The 19,084-nt window shown below is 42.6% G+C and overlaps 1 long non-coding RNA gene across 1 annotated transcript; it reads right to left on the reverse strand.

Moving 5' to 3' along the window:
- Positions 1-219: 219 nt before the first annotated feature.
- Positions 220-17,057, reverse strand: LOC142920413 (uncharacterized). The gene is made up of 6 exons (XR_012938851.1): positions 16,305-17,057; positions 12,978-13,053; positions 12,014-12,148; positions 3,959-4,069; positions 2,686-2,790; positions 220-434 (listed from the first exon to the last, which is right to left on the reverse strand). It is a non-coding gene; the product is annotated as an uncharacterized LOC142920413 (long non-coding RNA).
- Positions 17,058-19,084: the final 2,027 nt, after the last annotated feature.

The following is a 19,084-nucleotide window of genomic DNA, read 5'->3' on the forward strand; positions in this document are numbered from 1 at the left end:
CAGCACCAGCAGATGTCTGGTAAACAAGACGACCGCTGGTGTTGCGATCAAAACGTCGTGATATATTATTTTTATTTTGTTTTATTTTTCTACCTACGTGACTTTACCGAAAGAACCAAAGAGTATGGATTCCTGCAGTCACCAAAGCTTCAAATCAAGATTAAGACAGGAAAAACAACTCACAACACCACATCAAAATTAGCTGTAAGATTGTTCTAGGAGACTCTACACACCACAATTAAACAGTAGTAGCTCCCACTAGAGCACAAGAGTTCCTGCGCCGCAATGCCATGTCAGTCAGGCCCCGGGGAAAGTCCCCACACTTTGGTGTTATGAGAGCGAGGCCACAGAACATGCTGCTTGACTTACCTTAATGTCGCTGGAAATTTCCTTAGTTATAAGAGGAGAAGTCTCTGTCCCCTCTTGAGTAACATCTGTTCGTGTACAAGAAGGCAACGTGACATGAGACCACTAAGTCACATCTACTGAAATCCTTGCTCAGGATGCTACTGAGAGTGAAATTCCTGCTTTGTGCTGTAATGGCTATGCTATAATGGGGGTAAAGCCGAAATTGAACCTCAGTTCGTCAGTAAACTACAATAAACTACTATTGTAGAAAATGATTGGAAGGCACATGACCATAGTGGTAGTATAGGTGGAAGATTATACGTGATGTTTACTGTCCACTGATATTTACAATTGTGCAGAAATTACTTTTCATAAATGCTTCACGCAGGGCCACGAAAATCTGCCGTGCATGATGCAAATGCTTGTCAATAAGGAATATGACTAACACCTTGACAAATATTAATTTGCAGGAAAACCTCGCCGAACGTGGCTGTTACATTCCTGGAAAGTGCCGTGTTGGGCAAAACCATGTTCGATGAATAGACCTTATTGAAAAGAACTAATTCTACATTACATCCACCCTTGTTCTTGTAATAAAGGATGCTGAGTCGCTCTCCATTTCTTGTGTGTGCGTGTACACTCTTTCAGTTTCACCTCAACACAAAACCCCCGTCTCCATTACTCTTCCCCACACAGCGGCACTCACGCCCAATGCTTTCCCCTGATGTTGAATTGCCAGCCCGACGCTTGCCCCTAATACTGTCACTTTAACGTTAACGATCCGTCATGTAGGCGTCCGTATGACTGCAGACCTCAATGAGTGGACAGCTAAATACGTGTGGCAATGTGTCAACATTTGCGTTGTGCGTGAGCGTGTTGAGGCTTACATTATCGCAACAAGAAAACAATGGGCAAAAACATGCATGGTAAATACATCGTTCTCACAGTTGATTCATTCACATCAGAATGCCTTCCAACGGAAGTCTATCTAACAACTGCACTTTTTGCACTAAAGTCATCAATTTTCTTTGCTTATTCTCACTTGAATCATCACCACTCATCTTATGCTTAGTGACCATGATTAAAAAGTGAGAACGCATGAGGGTGTTGGTCAGGGAATATTGCGATAAGATATTCATATGCAGCATCTACAATACAGTTTCGTATAGCCGAAACATCACCCTTGTGTTCTGAAAAAATAGACCTGATTCAGTAACCCGTGTATATCCGCAACACCTTGTATAGTGGTAAAAAAACACATATTCGTCAAGGTATTTTTTCGTTTCAGATTTGTTTTTTTTAATGCACCAATATATCTATTATTAGCAATGTGGAAAATCGCCAAGGTGAGGCGTTTCAGTTGCTTCATAAAGAGGAAATGTTGGCCCTAAATGTGTAGCAAATGTTTGGATCATAGCATTATGTTGTACAAGGTGGCCATAAAGTCCCTTTGCATGTGTTGCCCTCCATTCGCAGCACACAACTGGATTATGCCCAAGTTTTCCTTTACAGATGTTTCTAAGTGGATGACTGCATACTGTAAAATAAATTCTGCACAGCTGTTTTAAGCTCCTCAATATTTATCAAACCATAGTATGAGGTATTCAATTATCGTTGCTAATTCCCCAAACAGAATTAATAATTCCCCAAAGATAATTATTATCACAAGTTGTCAGGTCTGGGCTTCGGATCAGCCACATCATATCAGATCCTCTCCTAACCCATCGTCCATTGAATTTGGAAATAAAATATTCCTGAATTGCGAGGGCATAATGCGCTGGAGAACAATATTTCATGCAAAGGAATGTTGTGGCCATCCTGCAGATGAGTTAGTGGACAGCTTCAATAACCTGATCAATTTCAAACATTCTCCCAGTGAATGTTCAAAGCTGGCAGTGCCACACTAAGAGATTTAAGTTTTGGTGACCACATTCGCATTCTGGAATATATATCTTTTTTTTATCGATATAAGAGATGGCCACGTCGGCCTTTTTATGTCCTGATGCAGGTCAATTGAAGCCATCTTTTGCGGGGTAAATTGTTAATTGGTTGGTTTGGGTTGGTCATAATGTGTGTATTATGTATGTAAATATGCTGACCTTGCATGAGCGAAATTCTCTCCAATAATGAGTTTTCTAATTACATTTCTGCATAGTTTGATCTTAGACACTGCACAAATTCTTTCAGGTTTTCATGACATGCACTTGTAAGTATTCCAATTAATCTACAGCCCTGATTCGTTATCTAATGAGTTACGATTGGGCCACTCATGGATTAATTGGAAGCATTGTCCCATTTCTAAACAATTACACAGATTATATAAAGTTTGTTACTTACAAAAGGGGTATAGGTGTTTCTTCTTCCGATACATCACTATGCCCAACACCACCGCCATCAGAACAACGAATGTCACAATTCCAGCAGGAATTACAACGGTTTGTTCTGCAGGTGACAAATTATCGGGGACACAAACATTCAGTAGCATATACATTTGACATTTTCAATAACATTTGAAGCCATTTGTACATCACCATCTGAATTTATCTTACGTTGACACCTTTGCTTTTTCAGGAGCATGTGTTTCAGCAGCAAAATATGAAATGGATTCACTTTCTGAGTTTCATCAGCAGAGTGTGGCCCACTATGCTCCTGGATTCCCAGATGTAATTGATAAGAGCTCTCAATGAACATCGTGGCAACCGTTCAATACCGCACTATATTAGCCTTGTTGTGGTAATCTATAGGTAATGAAGTAAATATAAATCACTACACAAACAAAAGTCTTCTGAACCAATACCGTATATATTTTAATGTGTACATGCTGCTAGTGGACAGCAGGGGGCAGTGCAGAAAAATCCATTGTCGTTCTGTACTTTGTATGCCCCAAATCTTCTCAAGGCTTCAATCCACACTAACTCCAATTTATTTTTCCTAATTTCTTTCTGCTGCAAGTGGAATGTCGTAGCCATGGTATATTTGATGGACTTGGGGGTAGTTGCCAATGACCAAATATATTCTTCCTTTTTTGCTGAGGGTGCAACACCAAGCTTCAAAAATGCTTGACGCTTTTGTAGCAACGGATCTGTGCATACACGTGTATTTAATGTGTGGCATGTCACATAAGAACTGAATAATGATGTTGCAAGCACGGAGCTCTATCTGGTCTCTGCGAAAATATTCAGAACAGCCGTACTGATGAGACTTTAATCACATCCAATATGCATATATTACTTAAAATTACAAGTTTATGCAATATCCTTTAAATCAAATGTCTCTTATGCTATTAATATATTGCACATTTATAATAATTTAAACTTGTCACATGCACATGTATTCACTCTCGAAGAGAACGACTCAGAGGTGCAGGGAACCACAAAATTGGAAGGCAGCCGGCACTAATAAAAAGCTATGTGTTCCTCTATAGATGAATGTGGATTGCTCTCTGCAGGTAAACGAGGGTATGGCACCTTGACGCCCTTGAGAAGAGAGTTTCGTATTTTTGAAATCCACCAACCCTCACCTCCAGTGCTGGATTATAGGCGTGCGCCATCACATTTGATTAGAGATGTTGGTAACAATGGCTATAAAGATGGATAACAAAAAATCTCACCTGTGTTTAGTATGACCGTACAAGGCTGTGGAGGACGAACCCGACTGTATCCATCCTTGCACCGACACACGGTGTCACTAGTGGGAGTACAGTCCTGTTGAACATCTTCATCTACACAACAGTGAACAAAAACATTTATTTTTCAGCTGTGTATTTAATCTACAAAATATATTTGTCTTGGAATAAAGAATATATCACCGGGCTCTGTCAAAATTGATAGACAAGTGGAAATCGATTAACCTACTCTGAGCTACTCTCATTAATTTTATTAAATACAACAAATTAATGACATAAAAAATAGCCATTTTGATTAAACATGTATTAGAACACTGTAACGCCAACAATCTCTTCAAGCAACGTTTATCACTACTTCCTCATTCATTAGCCCTATTAATCAATTACGACTTCACGCTCATAATAATGCCATCAAAACCTCAGCTTTAACTAACACAATACATCTGAATATAATTAAGGAAGGCCTATTTTCACCAACCACTAAATATATTAATCTTACATTAATCTAACCCGCCAATATCAAACCAATGAACCAACAATCAACTCTAATCAGTTTAACCATTCTGGCGAATTGCCCGATGATGCTGGATGTAATTACCAGTGAAATGTCGTACTCGAAAACTATAAATGTTGTGGATTCACTCTTTAACACACCGGTGGGCTAAAGTAGTGAACTATTTGTCTTTTGTCAACGTGACACTTTTTTTTTCTGATTGGCCGTGTCGGGTGGTGGAGGGTTACGACACATTTATAAATAACGCGATCTAACCCAAAAACGATTATTATGAATCAACTCTAATGATTACACTGGTGCACCTGCATGGCTCTTCTGACGATGTCATCAGGCTAGAAGCTATTTGAGTGTAACCTGGTCGATTAGGTTAAAGATTAAACGGCGCATATAATCGCGTCCCTTACCGACGAGACTTAAGAGAATCGCAGCTAAGGAAGAGCGATCACGTAATGGCTGCGTGGTTGACTCGGTACGCGATCGGCCTTGACAGCTCTCTGGGATATCTTCCCTTCCCTGACATGCACATGGCTTGCTGTTGAGAACCAGGTAGTCATGGGACAGGGACGGCGGAGGTAGCGAAGGGAGATGGGAGAGCATCATGCTGAAGGCTTTGGCAAGAGTTGTCGATGCTGTTGGCGCCCTTCTGGTGTGAAAATTAAGGTTCTACACCAGCTGTTGGAAGTTCCCGGTGTGTGTGTTTTAGAGTATTTGGTTGCTCTAAATGTCGACGTGATGAGCCACTTCGTTGAGCCATAATTTACGGCCAGGTCGCTTCTGAAAAATCTATGTAGCTCAGTGGGTCTGACCTGGTGAAATAAAGGTTTTTTTTTTAGTGTGGCCCCAAGAGAATGAGTGCGTGTGCTGCAGAGGTGGCAAGAGACACAGAGGCGAAATAAAACACGGTACTACCAAAAATAAATTTCATTAAATAATCACCTCCATGGGCACTGAAGATCGCGGCCAAGAGTGAGGCATAGTGGGCACTGCTTAGAGGGGAGCTGAGCTTTTTACACCTAATGATCAGTGCCGGATTAAACTTGTGCGGGGCCTGCAGCATATGTTATAAAGGGGCCCTAAATAAAAAAAACGCATAAATATAAAAACACATTTTAACTTGCAAAGTAAAGTAATTGTATTTTTTCATTTGCTATACAGCCAGATAATACGACAAATCGCTAACCTTAAACACCCAGTCGTTCAGAAAAGTTGAAGGCAGTATAGTACTATAGTAATAGAGCAAGTGCAGAATCACTGAACCGGAATTGATAGCTTGAAAGCGTTTAGCGCGGTACCTTGAAAGTGCGGGGGCCCGTAGCATTTGTACTACGATAATTCCAAACTGCTAATGATGCTGGATGGAATCTCCAGTGAAACGCCATGACATTGTCAACATTTTGCTTGTGCAATGATTGGGTTGTAGAGGTTTGAATTATTCTCACGTGTGTGGATTGTGCACGTGATTGGGAGGGGGGGAGGTGTTATCTCCGGAGTGGTTTAGGTGCACGTGTGGCGCTTTTCGCGAGTTCTGTATTAGCGAGTTTCGCTTACTTGCGAGTAATTCCCTCCTATACATTTTGGTATAAACGAGTCGACTGAGGTCCATTAAAAATAACGCGAAATGTAAGCAGGGAAAGTGCTGTGGCTAGCGCTCCCCAGAGTACTGGAATGATAACTGTGCGTTGTTCTCAAACACCTGCATCTCCTGAGGAGTCATCCTCCTAAATTCCTCACCATCACCACCACCACTGTCATCAAATCATTATCAAAGGTAAAACAGGTTAAATTTCGATTTAAAGCTTTCGTGACTGCAATGATTCATCTTCTTTGGTTCTTTCGGTAAAGTCACGTAGAATGAGAATAAAATAATAAATTGATAAAATAAAATAACACAATAATATTCTCACGACGTTTCGGCCACAACACAAGCGGCCTTCATCAGGTGAAGGGAGCGAGACTGTCTGGTAGGACAGCGCTGGAGTGAGAGAGCCACGTTCAGATCACGGCTTTTAAGCTGTGTGAGAGGAACAAAGAGCCTTGACGAAGGAATTAGCATAAAATTTAGCATTGAAAAGGCTGAATGATTAGCTTGTGACTGGTCACAGAAATAGCTATGTTAAAAGTTAAAGCATACACATCCGCAGAGGCACCCATTGTTAAAAGGAATTAGCATAGAATTTAGCATTGAAATAGCTAAATTAAGGCATTCGCTTGTAACTGCTACAGAAATAGTTACGTTGAAGTCAGAGCATACACATTCACCGAGGCACTTAGTACAAATCAAAACAGGAGAATTTAGCATTGAAATAACTAGGCGAATTTAGCATTGAAATAACTGGGTGATTTGCTAGTGACTGGTCACAGAAATGCCTACACATCTGAGCTATTCACAGTACTATATAGTGAACCAATACAAACTAAAATATAAATTACCTTCATGTTATCAATAAACTCTATATTCTCCAATCAGCTAAGCTACCAACCATAAGTCGTTATATATCACAATGCTATATGGCGAAAAAATGGGTGGATTCTTACCCTCAAATTTCCGTACCACGGATAGCTACGGGCCCCGTTCAGACGGACGAGTTCGTCCATGGTCGGAACAGAGGAGGGGGAGAGAGACAGCTGCGAAGCCCTAGTATACTCCATGTTGTAAACCATACCATTAACCGTGGTGTGAGAGGTATTAAGAGGCAATGCTGGCGAAAGAGCTGCGGTCTGAAGGTCATCGTAAAATTACAATTAATTAAGAACAGAAATGATTTAACACATCTTTCCAGTGGTTACTAAGCCTGAATCCATCTTCTCGGTTGAAATTGTCTCTGTGCTTGTATATGTGAATGGCCTCATGAACGAATCTCTCATGGTAGCCAGTTGGTTTGCAAAGAACCTCCGTCTTGGAGAAGTCAATGTCATGTGAGCCCACTGAATTGTAACAGTGATCTGCCACGGCAGAGGAGTTCGTCTTACCGTGTTTCAAGTCTGCTTTATGTTCGCAGATGCGGTCCGAGATATGTCTTTTGGTTTCTCCAATGTAGCTACTACCACAGAGGCACTTTAGTTTGTAAACGCCCGGGTACTGTATGTCTGGAAGAGCATCTTTTACAGATGGAACTAAATCACGGATTTTGTGTACTGTGTTGAATCGGACCTGGATCTTGTGTTTATTCAGGATTTTGGAGATCTTTTTAGTGACCCCTGCAATGTAGGGTAAGGTGATGGTTTTGAGTGGCTCCACAAGAGGATCCTTCTTCATGACTGGAGTGATGGCTTTGCGGATTGTGTAGTCGGAGTAGCCATTAGCCCTGAGAGCCTGGTGTACGTGCTTGAGTTCACTGGTAATGTGTTCCTGGTCGGAAATGCATTGGGCTCTATGGTATAGAGTCTTGATGAGGCAGTTCTTCTGGGATGGATGGTGGTGGGAATCCGGTTTCAAGTAAGCATCTGTATGGGTAGCTTTCCTGTAGACAGAGTGGCTCATTGAACCATCATGTCTCCTTTTAATTAAGACATCCAGAAAGGGTAGTTTGCCATCTTTTTCAACCTCCATGGTAAATCTGATGGCTGGGTGTATAGAATTGATGTGGTCGCGGAATTGGTCTAGAGCAGGCTGGCCATGTGGCCAGATGACAAAGGTGTCATCAACGTACCTCTTCCATAAGGTCGGGCGTAGAGTGGCAGTCTGGATGGCGTCAGTTTCAAATTTTTCCATGAATACGTTGGCTACAACCGGAGATAGGGGGGAGCCCATTGGGGTGCCCTCAGTTTGTTTGTAGAAAGTTCCATTCCAGGTGAAGTATGTGTTGGTTAAGCAATGTCTCACCAGGGGGGGTACATCAGTATGCAGTCCTTGATGAACCAGGTCTTCAATGATAGCGATGGTGTCAGGTACCGGGACTTTGGTGAACAAGGACACCACATCAAACGACCTGCTTGTCAGTTTTGATGTGGTGTCCTTGTTCACCAAAGTCCCGGTACCTGACACCATCGCTATCATTGAAGACCTGGTTCATCAAGGACTGCATACTGATGTACCCCCCCTGGTGAGACATTGCTTAACCAACACATACTTCACCTGGAATGGAACTTTCTACAAACAAACTGAGGGCACCCCAATGGGCTCCCCCCTATCTCCGGTTGTAGCCAACGTATTCATGGAAAAATTTGAAACTGACGCCATCCAGACTGCCACTCTACGCCCGACCTTATGGAAGAGGTACGTTGATGACACCTTTGTCATCTGGCCACATGGCCAGCCTGCTCTAGACCAATTCCGCGACCACATCAATTCCATACACCCAGCCATCAGATTTACCATGGAGGTCGAAAAAGATGGCAAACTACCCTTTCTGGATGTCTTAATTAAAAGGAGACATGATGGTTCAATGAGCCACTCTGTCTACAGGAAAGCTACCCATACAGATGCTTACTTGAAACCGGATTCCCACCACCATCCATCCCAGAAGAACTGCCTCATCAAGACTCTATACCATAGAGCCCAATGCATTTCCGACCAGGAACACATTACCAGTGAACTCAAGCACGTACACCAGGCTCTCAGGGCTAATGGCTACTCCGACTACACAATCCGCAAAGCCATCACTCCAGTCATGAAGAAGGATCCTCTTGTGGAGCCACTCAAAACCATCACCTTACCCTACATTGCAGGGGTCACTAAAAAGATCTCCAAAATCCTGAATAAACACAAGATCCAGGTCCGATTCAACACAGTACACAAAATCCGTGATTTAGTTCCATCTGTAAAAGATGCTCTTCCAGACATACAGTACCCGGGCGTTTACAAACTAAAGTGCCTCTGTGGTAGTAGCTACATTGGAGAAACCAAAAGACATATCTCGGACCGCATCCGCGAACATAAAGCAGACTTGAAACACGGTAAGACGAACTCCTCTGCCGTGACAGATCACTGTTACAATTCAGTGGGCTCACATGACATTGACTTCTCCAAGACGGAGGTTCTTTGCAAACCAACTGGCTACCATGAGAGATTCGTTCATGAGGCCATTCACATATACAAGCACAGAGACAATTTCAACCGAGAAGATGGATTCAGGCTTAGTAACCACTGGAAAGATGTGTTAAATCATTTCTGTTCTTAATTAATTGTAATTTTACGATGACCTTCAGACCGCAGCTCTTTCGCCAGCATTGCCTCTTAATACCTCTCACACCACGGTTAATGGTATGGTTTACAACATGGAGTATACTAGGGCTTCGCAGCTGTCTCTCTCCCCCTCCTCTGTTCCGACCATGGACGAACTCGTCCGTCTGAACGGGGCCCGTAGCTATCCGTGGTACGGAAATTTGAGGGTAAGAATCCACCCATTTTTTCGCCATATAGCATTGTGATATATAACGACTTATGGTTGGTAGCTTAGCTGATTGGAGAATATAGAGTTTATTGATAACATGAAGGTAATTTATATTTTAGTTTGTATTGGTTCACTATATAGTACTGTGAATAGCTCAGATGTGTAGGCATTTCTGTGACCAGTCACTAGCAAATCACCCAGTTATTTCAATGCTAAATTCGCCTAGTTATTTCAATGCTAAATTCTCCTGTTTTGATTTGTACTAAGTGCCTCGGTGAATGTGTATGCTCTGACTTCAACGTAACTATTTCTGTAGCAGTTACAAGCGAATGCCTTAATTTAGCTATTTCAATGCTAAATTCTATGCTAATTCCTTTTAACAATGGGTGCCTCTGCGGATGTGTATGCTTTAACTTTTAACATAGCTATTTCTGTGACCAGTCACAAGCTAATCATTCAGCCTTTTCAATGCTAAATTTTATGCTAATTCCTTCGTCAAGGCTCTTTGTTCCTCTCACACAGCTTAAAAGCCGTGATCTGAACGTGGCTCTCTCACTCCAGCGCTGTCCTACCAGACAGTCTCGCTCCCTTCACCTGATGAAGGCCGCTTGTGTTGTGGCCGAAACGTCGTGAGAATATTATTGTGTTATTTTATTTTATCAATTTATTATTTTATTCTTATTCTACGTGACTTTACCGAAAGAACCAAAGAAGGTAAAACAGGTTGTTCTGTATCATTCATTATATATTTATTGTAGTAATTCTTATCTAAGATTTACAATTTTCCCACCGATGTTCATTCGTACTAGGAACGTAACCCCATTTTTGTTCTCATTGGAACAAGGCTTCTCCATTCGCGTGCGTTTTCAAGAACGCAACCCTCGCCGATAGAGGGTTTACTGTATAAGTGTAGTAGTCTTGTATGGAGACAGAGTCGTCGTAGGAGGCAACACGCTTATTTTTTATAATTATAACAGTAACACAACTAGGTCCCTAACACGAAGGGGTAATGGCCCCTTCCACCTACAACCTAGGGAGGTACACCCTCCGGGCTAACGTACCCCCAGCCACTGGACTCTGCTCCTATAGCCCTCCGGCTAGCTGGACCTAGGGGAGGCTGATTGACCCACCGCTGGCTCGGAGGGTCCCCGACCACTTGCCCATCCAGACCCGGCCCTTAGAAGGACGTCGGGCTGAGGGATCCTCATGGTCCTAGCCTCCCGACCTCTGGCACCGCACTGAGTCCCGGCCCTTAGAAAGCCGTCTGGCCTTGAGGCCCAGGGTCTTGTCTCCAGGCAGCTTCTTGACTTCGGCTTGAGGCTCTCAGGATCTCGCCTTTTATACGATTCCCCACTGAGGGGCGGGGTCCTGTGGGATCACACACACCCCACAGCCCCCTCCCCTCAGGAGGGGTTCTGGTCCTGGGTAACCCAACCGGTCCGCACTGGTTTATACCGTTTGGCGTGTGCGCCTTCCAGCATGACCACCACATAAGTGTTGAGCATTAGAAGCTCATCGGGAGCGCTGGCTGGGGGAGGCTGGGTTCCTGATTGTGCTGCTCAAGTCGAGTGTGTGTTATGTTTGAATAAAATCTTGAGATTTGAAAATAATGGAAGGCGATTGCTTGACACATTAGACCTTGCTTTTGAACATTCTAGTCTTCTGAAAAAAAACTAATGTATTGGCATATTTGTCCATGTGACAACCTGATTTGATTGGCTCTTATGGGAGGTTGCGGGTTGTAGTAGAAAAAAATTGACATACCCCCCCCCCCCCCATGCTTATCTTAATCCAAAATAAACTAATTATGAATCTTATTGGTCGTGAAAGCCTACGTATAAAAGTCACAAATGTTTAATCTCGTTAAAAAATAATGCTCCTACTACTACATAAACGTGTAAAACAACCTTTTTTAGACCAGTTTAAACCCTCTCATTTACCAAAAATGGTATTCTGAACATTTGTTTTTCTCTGTTGTGACATAAACCAAATCAACCGATCCTTTGTCTATATGGGGACTAAAAAGATAAGTTGATGTGTAGAAGAGATCTGACTACAGTATTCTTTCTACCTAATGAGCCCAACTGACTAATTTCACCATGAATTTCCCACTCCATTCCTCATTGCCTATATAACGCTATCTCTATTCTTTGACACTTATACACATGGAACCGACTGATGTGGAGCTCTTACAGAGTGCATCGCAGGTGCTGCACTTTTTGCATGCAGGATCGCGGTTTTCGACGTCCATGTAGTCCTTCCCTTTCGCACAAGTTGTGCAGAGAGAATGGTCGCCATCAGAATCGCAGTCGAAAAGCAATCTACTTCCTGTGAAATGAGCAAGTTCGAGAAACAAGGCGGTCGTAAAACGTTCGTCTAATTTTATTTAATCTCCGATAAGTTGTTCAATGTGGATACATTTCTAATTGATGACAGGTTGTTTCTGCAAGGCATATTATTTCCAAAAAAATGTTATTCATTGCCTTTTAAATTTACACCATGGCCTGTTGTCATGAATTATCACAGGCTCTTAAACGTTTCCTTTATCAAAAAAAGAAACGTGTCAGTAAATGTGGGCATTCCCGCACGGCTGAGAACTGCACAGCTGATGAAATCTAACGGAGACCAGTGGTGCTTGTAATACACTTTAGGCTGCCCAGATCTTTAATATAAATGCTCTGTTGCAAGCATTGCCATGATTGTATATGTCATGTTCCTTGCAGACACGATCATCACTTGCTTCTGTTGTCTATCTAAGAGGCCGTCCATAAATGACGTCACACGATTTTGGACGATTTTTGACCCCCCCCCCCCCTTCGTCACACAGCGTCACGAAAAGTCAGACCCCCCCTCAAATATGACGTCACAAAGCTCTGCCCCCCCCCCTCCCCCAAAAATAAAATTAAACATGCTTCAAATCGCTTTAAACTATTGTGATTGTAGTTGCGTATTTAATGTGGCGCTGCACTCTGATGTTGTAGGAGAGAACATTTATTAAAAAGTCTATTTAATTAAGTAGAACGTGTTGTCTATATTTATTTAAAGTTGCGCATTTTGATGTGACGTCACATTTCTCAACCCCCCCCCCCCCCCCATCGTCACACATCGTCACATGCAACACTGTTAGTCACAATGTGTGACTGTTTTGCTTGATTACCTGCAGGACAAAGTTGACAGCAAAACCCTTTCGCGGCGCTGTATTGTCCTTTCTCTTCACATGCATTATTTTCAACCTGCATGTGAAATTGAAGCAGAATAACAGTGAACGCATACATACACACGTGCACGTAAAACCTTGGATTGCGAGCATAATTCGTTCTGGAAACGTGTTTGTAATCCAAAGCACTCGCGTATCAAAGCACTCGTATGTCAGTTGTGATCACGTGACGCTCGGCAGACGAAGCGTATACGTACTAGCCGAATGGCTCACAGGGCTATACCAAATAAATGAACTATGAACTACTCGTATTGCAAGACCTCGCTCGTTTATCAAATTAATGTTTATTTTAAATTTTTGCTCGTCTTGCAAAACACTCGCAGACCAAGTTACTCGCAATCCAAGGTTTTACTGTATTTTATTTGAAAGTTATTTTCTCATCCCATTAAAATCAACTTTCATCCAGCGTCGTCTTTTCTATACTGTAGTAAAATAAATTATTCATGGTAAAAACACTTTTCAGCGATTTCGTTTTTATTGCTTGTAAAGCCTGGTTAGCTATGTTACACGTATAACGTCTCCATTGCACTCTATGTTGTTTGTAGTGTTTGCACTGTGTTTTGTTTTATACTTTGTGGCACCTCCGAATAGCACGTACTGTGCGAAAGAACTTCAACATACATCCTCATGTGCTACTTAGTCGTGTCTTCACGAGAAAAGCGTGGCCTGATAGCTGTGAGGTGCCTGGCTTGTTTTTAAAAATACATCAGACGAATTCCTGTCAACATACCAGCGCTCTCAGCATCGCTATTGTATCTGCCACGATACAAGACCTGGCAGGGTCTGAAAACTGCTCCGTCGGCCAAGATACAACTGGCTGAGGCAGGTCGAGACAGATTTTTGAGCCGCGACTGAACGGACTTGGATGGCTGCAACGGACAAAGTCAACGTAGAGGGCACTAACCCCATATTTGTCAAATGTATCAGTGAGTGAATTGATGGGTTCATCAGACAGAGGGAAGGGAGAACTGTATTCGTATAATTTGTTTGTATGTTTTCTGCACCGTGATTCGATGTATTATAGAGCTATAATAACGGTTCTATGGTTTGGGTAACTAAAGGTGTAAATATAAATACAAATTAACCTCCCCCCCCCCCCCCCGGAAAATGTAAACCACCAAAATGTAAACACATTTATGTTGTGTTAGTGTCTAACGTGCAAAATATTAAATTATCAAAAGTCATATCATTGCATTTGTTCCTGCTCCCATAAGGTTAACTTTATGGGTTATTTAACCAGCCTATCGTCCAAACTACAGCATCCTTATTCACGATACTTGCTACAATAATATAGTTTAGAGTGGAGTAGAGGCACTTAGTTTACATTTTGTAAGACTTTTAAGTATCTGAAGATTACTCATTAATTACTATAAGCAAACAAATATACATGGCCCCGTAGTTTTATGGTAGCAATAACGTTTCTGTGCGTTATGTGCAATTGGTATTGGTGAAAAAAAAGTAGTGGTTACTGCACTGACCTACGAATCTGGCCCCACAAGTCGCAAACATCTGAACCGGCCCTGGGACTCTCCTTGGTCGACTCAGTTTTGAAATGAGTACTAGCTATGTTGTATGAACATCAGCACTTCGGAGACAAAGGCATCATGGTGTGGTGTTGGCCACCTACTCCTCAAATCCTGTGCTGGCCTAAGTGCTTGCTAACAGTGCTTCCCCAACAGCTTGGTAAAGGCTATATGGGGGGGGGGATATTTTCATTGGTACAAATCGAGTATTACCACGACACTGTTTGAATTGTTTAAATGTTAAGCATATTTTTAATGTAATGTTATGTTTGGCTGATTTTTTATCAAAGCATATTTGTATGTTTTACCACAAGTATGTGTGGTTAATGCAGACTCGATGCCTTGTAATAGGTGTTTATTTGGTGTTTGAACATCTTCTTAACACATTCTTGCCAGAAAGGGAAACGTCTATTTTTTCCATCAACATTTTGTACTATGCCACAACATATGCCCAAACTAGTGATTGGGGTTTGTGCTCGACATATTTTCCTTCTTGCCACGAATAACACACACTCCTTTGCTGCTACTACTGCTGCTAGGAATGCTGTCTAACAGCCTGTCATGCAACGGCTACATACGGAAACAATGTGATATCCTAATGATTGTGTTTTCCTGGCTTTGAAAAGTTAGTTTTATTTTTTACGTAGTTTTTTTATACCTACAGCTAATAACCATAAAATTTAACTATATAGTATCTTGTTACCTGCCCTGCAGGTACATTAGTTAACTCAAGATTACGTTTTCATCTTTGTTGATGTCTCTGGGTTTTCTCCATTTATTTTTTCAGCACAATATTGTGTAAGGTGCCTTGAGAAGTGGAAGGCGCCTTACAAATAAATGTAAATTATTAATAGATGTTAGATTGTGATGAATATACCTCGTGCCTTCGATACTGCTACTTGCCCAAAAATAATATTTTTGCTAATCCAATAATACGTATTAGTTAGTGGATGCTAAATGCGTCAGTAGTTTCGTGTACTCGTATTTTGAATATGGTGGGTGCATTATGTAGCTCAGAGCTTTGTCACCTCTATTGCTGGTTTGTGTAATGTTACTGGAAATCCATAAAATATGTATACTGTAACTTGCAACACAACTCCTATTACCATCCTTTAAGAGAAAATGGCAATCAAATATGACCCCAGGAACAGTTCTGGAGATTTCCTAGAGAACCTCTCAGTCCAAACAACATTATAGGTCAAAAAAGGGTGTTGACCTGAAGACGATTGTGAAGCTTCGAAGAATGGCGAAAGGAAACATTAACATAATTTTACAAGTACGGTGAAAAATGGAGGTGTAATAAACTCACACACCAAAGTGGAGAGAGACATATTTAGTTCTTAAGCCATCTGAAACATGAATAGCAAGAAAAAGACCAGTCAAGACTGAAGGAGCAGCCAAAGAGAATGAAAGACCCTCCTCTCATCGTGTGGGAAACGTTCACAGGAGACTTGAGAAAGAAGGCAGTATTTTTTTCTGGAGATATTTAGAACGACACAATATACGTAGCAACCTCCCCATTGAGTGTTACTGAAGAGCAACTGAGAAAAAAAAACACATGGGCAGTTCAGAGAGAGGAGGCAATGCTGTGGCCAGCATGCGAGCAGCATAGGGGAAGGAATATGGGAATATGGGAGGCAATATTTGATCAAGGAAGACATTAGGAGCAGCAGAGAAGTTGAACGCGACCTCCCTATGTGTGTACAAAGTGTCATTGTAAATATACATAAAAATACACACTTACCATTGCGATGAACGTTAAAAAGACGATGGCAGAGATCAGGCCCATTGCTATCCCTTGTTTTGTCTGCATCGTTACAAGCTCTGTATCAAAATGAGGTGACTGGAGCACGAACCTAACGATGAATATCGCTGTTGTGCAGCTTCTGCTTTAGAGAACGTCACTGTAAAATGAAGCACATACCCCTCTCGTGAGCCTTAAATATTTGTACAGAAAACCCCCAGCTGGACTACCAATGGCTTTTAAAACGTTGTTGCTATCAAAGGTACAAGTAATGTACTCTGCAGGTTTAAATCTAGATTGAAAACGCGTTTGTTTTAGAACAGTTTTTTTTATGTCGGCGTACTGTGTTGTCCTTCCTCCGATTAGCACGGTCGGCGATGCACGGTATGAAAAAAGTTTAAAAACTACATTACATTATCAACTAAGGGCATCCAGTGAACTAGAAACTCGGCAACGCCGCAGTGTCCTTCGCGGCTTCCTTCCACTGGTGCGCGATCAGGTATGATGCAAGAGCAGGGGCTCACCTGGACATACACTCACTCTACCTGCATGCAAAAGGAACTTTTCGTTGAGAATGCGAGCTGCATTCCGTGAAGCAATTCTCAGCGGGTTGTGAACTTTATGTCATCAGTCCTAAAATGTGTTTTGTTGTGGACTTCTGTAGGTCACACTTTAAACGACGCCGTTGCTTTAGATGAACACTGTAGGTAACACTGTGCTATAGATTAAAATGTACGACGCTGTTATGCATTAGGGGCCGTCCATAAATGACGTCACGCACCTGGGGGGGGGGGAGGTCAGAGATTTGTGACGATGTGTGACGATGAGGGGGGGGGGGTGTTTGAGAAATGTGACGTCACATCAAAATGCGCAACTTTAAATAACTATAGACAACACGTTCTACTTATTTAAATAGACTTTTTAATAAATGGTTTCTCCTACAACATCAGAGTGCAGCGCCACATTAAATACGCACTACAATGACAATAGTTTAAAACGATTTGAAGCATGTTTTATTTTTGGGGGGAGGGGGGGGGGCAGAGCTTTGTGACGTCATATTTGAGGGGGTGTCTGATTTTTTGTGATACCGTGTGACGAAGGAGGGGGGGGGGTAAAAAAAATCGTCCAAAATCGTGTGACATCATTTATGGACGGCCCCTTACACTGTAGACTAAAGTGCTTTAGATTACACTGTAGACTACATCGTGCTATAGATTATAATGTACTACCCTGTTTCCATTACACTGTAGACTAAAGTGTACTGCAGATTATACTCGACTGCACTGTGCTGTAGATTACGCGTTACACTGCAAGGGTGTTATAAATCAGACTAACTACACTGCAGAGGGCAGTGCAGCAATAATAAAAACTTAGTGAAATAATTGCATTGCGCTATGCTCCCATTCTTCGCCAACCCGCCATAACCAGGGTGGTGAAGTAAGGTAAAATAATCTGCACGACCTGCGTAACCGATCAGCTGGCAGTGGATTGGCAAAAGGGCTGTGCATGTACGTGCTCGTACCGATTACATTTCCATACAAGTGTAGTGCCGTGAATTCACTCGGACGACAACCGTCTCTTTTTCCGCCGTCACTTTTATTCCATAGTTCCGTACACACAGTAATTCTCTCCGTGCTCCGCCAACTCGGACACTCCGATTTACTTCAGCATCGTCCGTGCATCCCCTTCCACACACAGTGTTTCTTCGCCTATCTCTTCACACACAGTGTCTTCCCTTCCACACACAGTGGTTCATCTTCTATCTCTTCCACACAGTGGTTCGTCTTCTATCTCTTCCACACAGTGGTTCGTCTTCTATCTCCTCACACACAGTATCGCCGCTATCACTTCACACGCAGTGACTTCCATCTATTCATACACAGTGACTATCTCCGCTAACGCTGACTCTCCTTATCGCTATTTACTGTCTTTGGGGTCCGGCTCTCTATCTATTCTTCCCTAACATTTCCAGCTGTCTTCTCCGTATCTCTTCACCTCTCGCCAACAACTGCCCGGCAACAACTGCCCGGCAACAACTGCCCGGCAACAACTGCCCGGCAACAACTGCCCGGCAACCACCAACCGCAACTCCCCTCCGTTCAAACCACCTCGCGTTTTATCCCCTCTCGCATTAGCCTTAATTAATTGCCACGTGGCTCGCTGGCCGTTTCCCCGCCAGCCCGCACCTGTCCCCCTCATCAGACATTCCGACGCCAGCACTTAACGCTAACAGCCTCTCGACCAATCACAGCCCTCGTGCCACGACGTCCCTTAATTACTTTTGTTTGTTTACGGCACTCGCGACTCGACCACCTGTTCGACCTCGTGTGACCCGTTCTCCTTGTCTGTCTGTATGTACTGTACATGGCCAATTCCTATGCGCATTATCTACTCCACTACATAAGCAACGTTTGAGATGTGTCCTGGCCAAATGTGCCAACTCGCTACACACAAGAACCCCGTTGAATCAAAGCTGTCTGAGACCTGGATTTGAACCCAGGAAACTCAGCAGTGCCGCCCAGCCACCTCTCAAAGCAATGTTATGCGATGGTATTGTGTCTAGCCATTGGTGATGGGACCGAGGCCACAAACTCACACTTCACAATATAGGAAATCCACTTTTCATTTTGTACTAGAGCCTGAATTCCCCATGGGCCATGGTTTATTTTCATTGTCATGATATTGGCAGAGGAACCTCGGCAGACCCCAACCACAGCGGAGGGAGTAGCCCCAATGTAGTGGCTCACAACATTAAACTTGAAACGTTTGAAGGTACAGTT

This window comes from Petromyzon marinus, chromosome 1 (assembly GCF_048934315.1).
Source record: "Petromyzon marinus isolate PM22_M1 ecotype Great Lakes invasive population chromosome 1, UKy_Petmar_22M1.pri1.0, whole genome shotgun sequence".
NCBI lineage: Eukaryota > Metazoa > Chordata > Hyperoartia > Petromyzontiformes > Petromyzontidae > Petromyzon > Petromyzon marinus.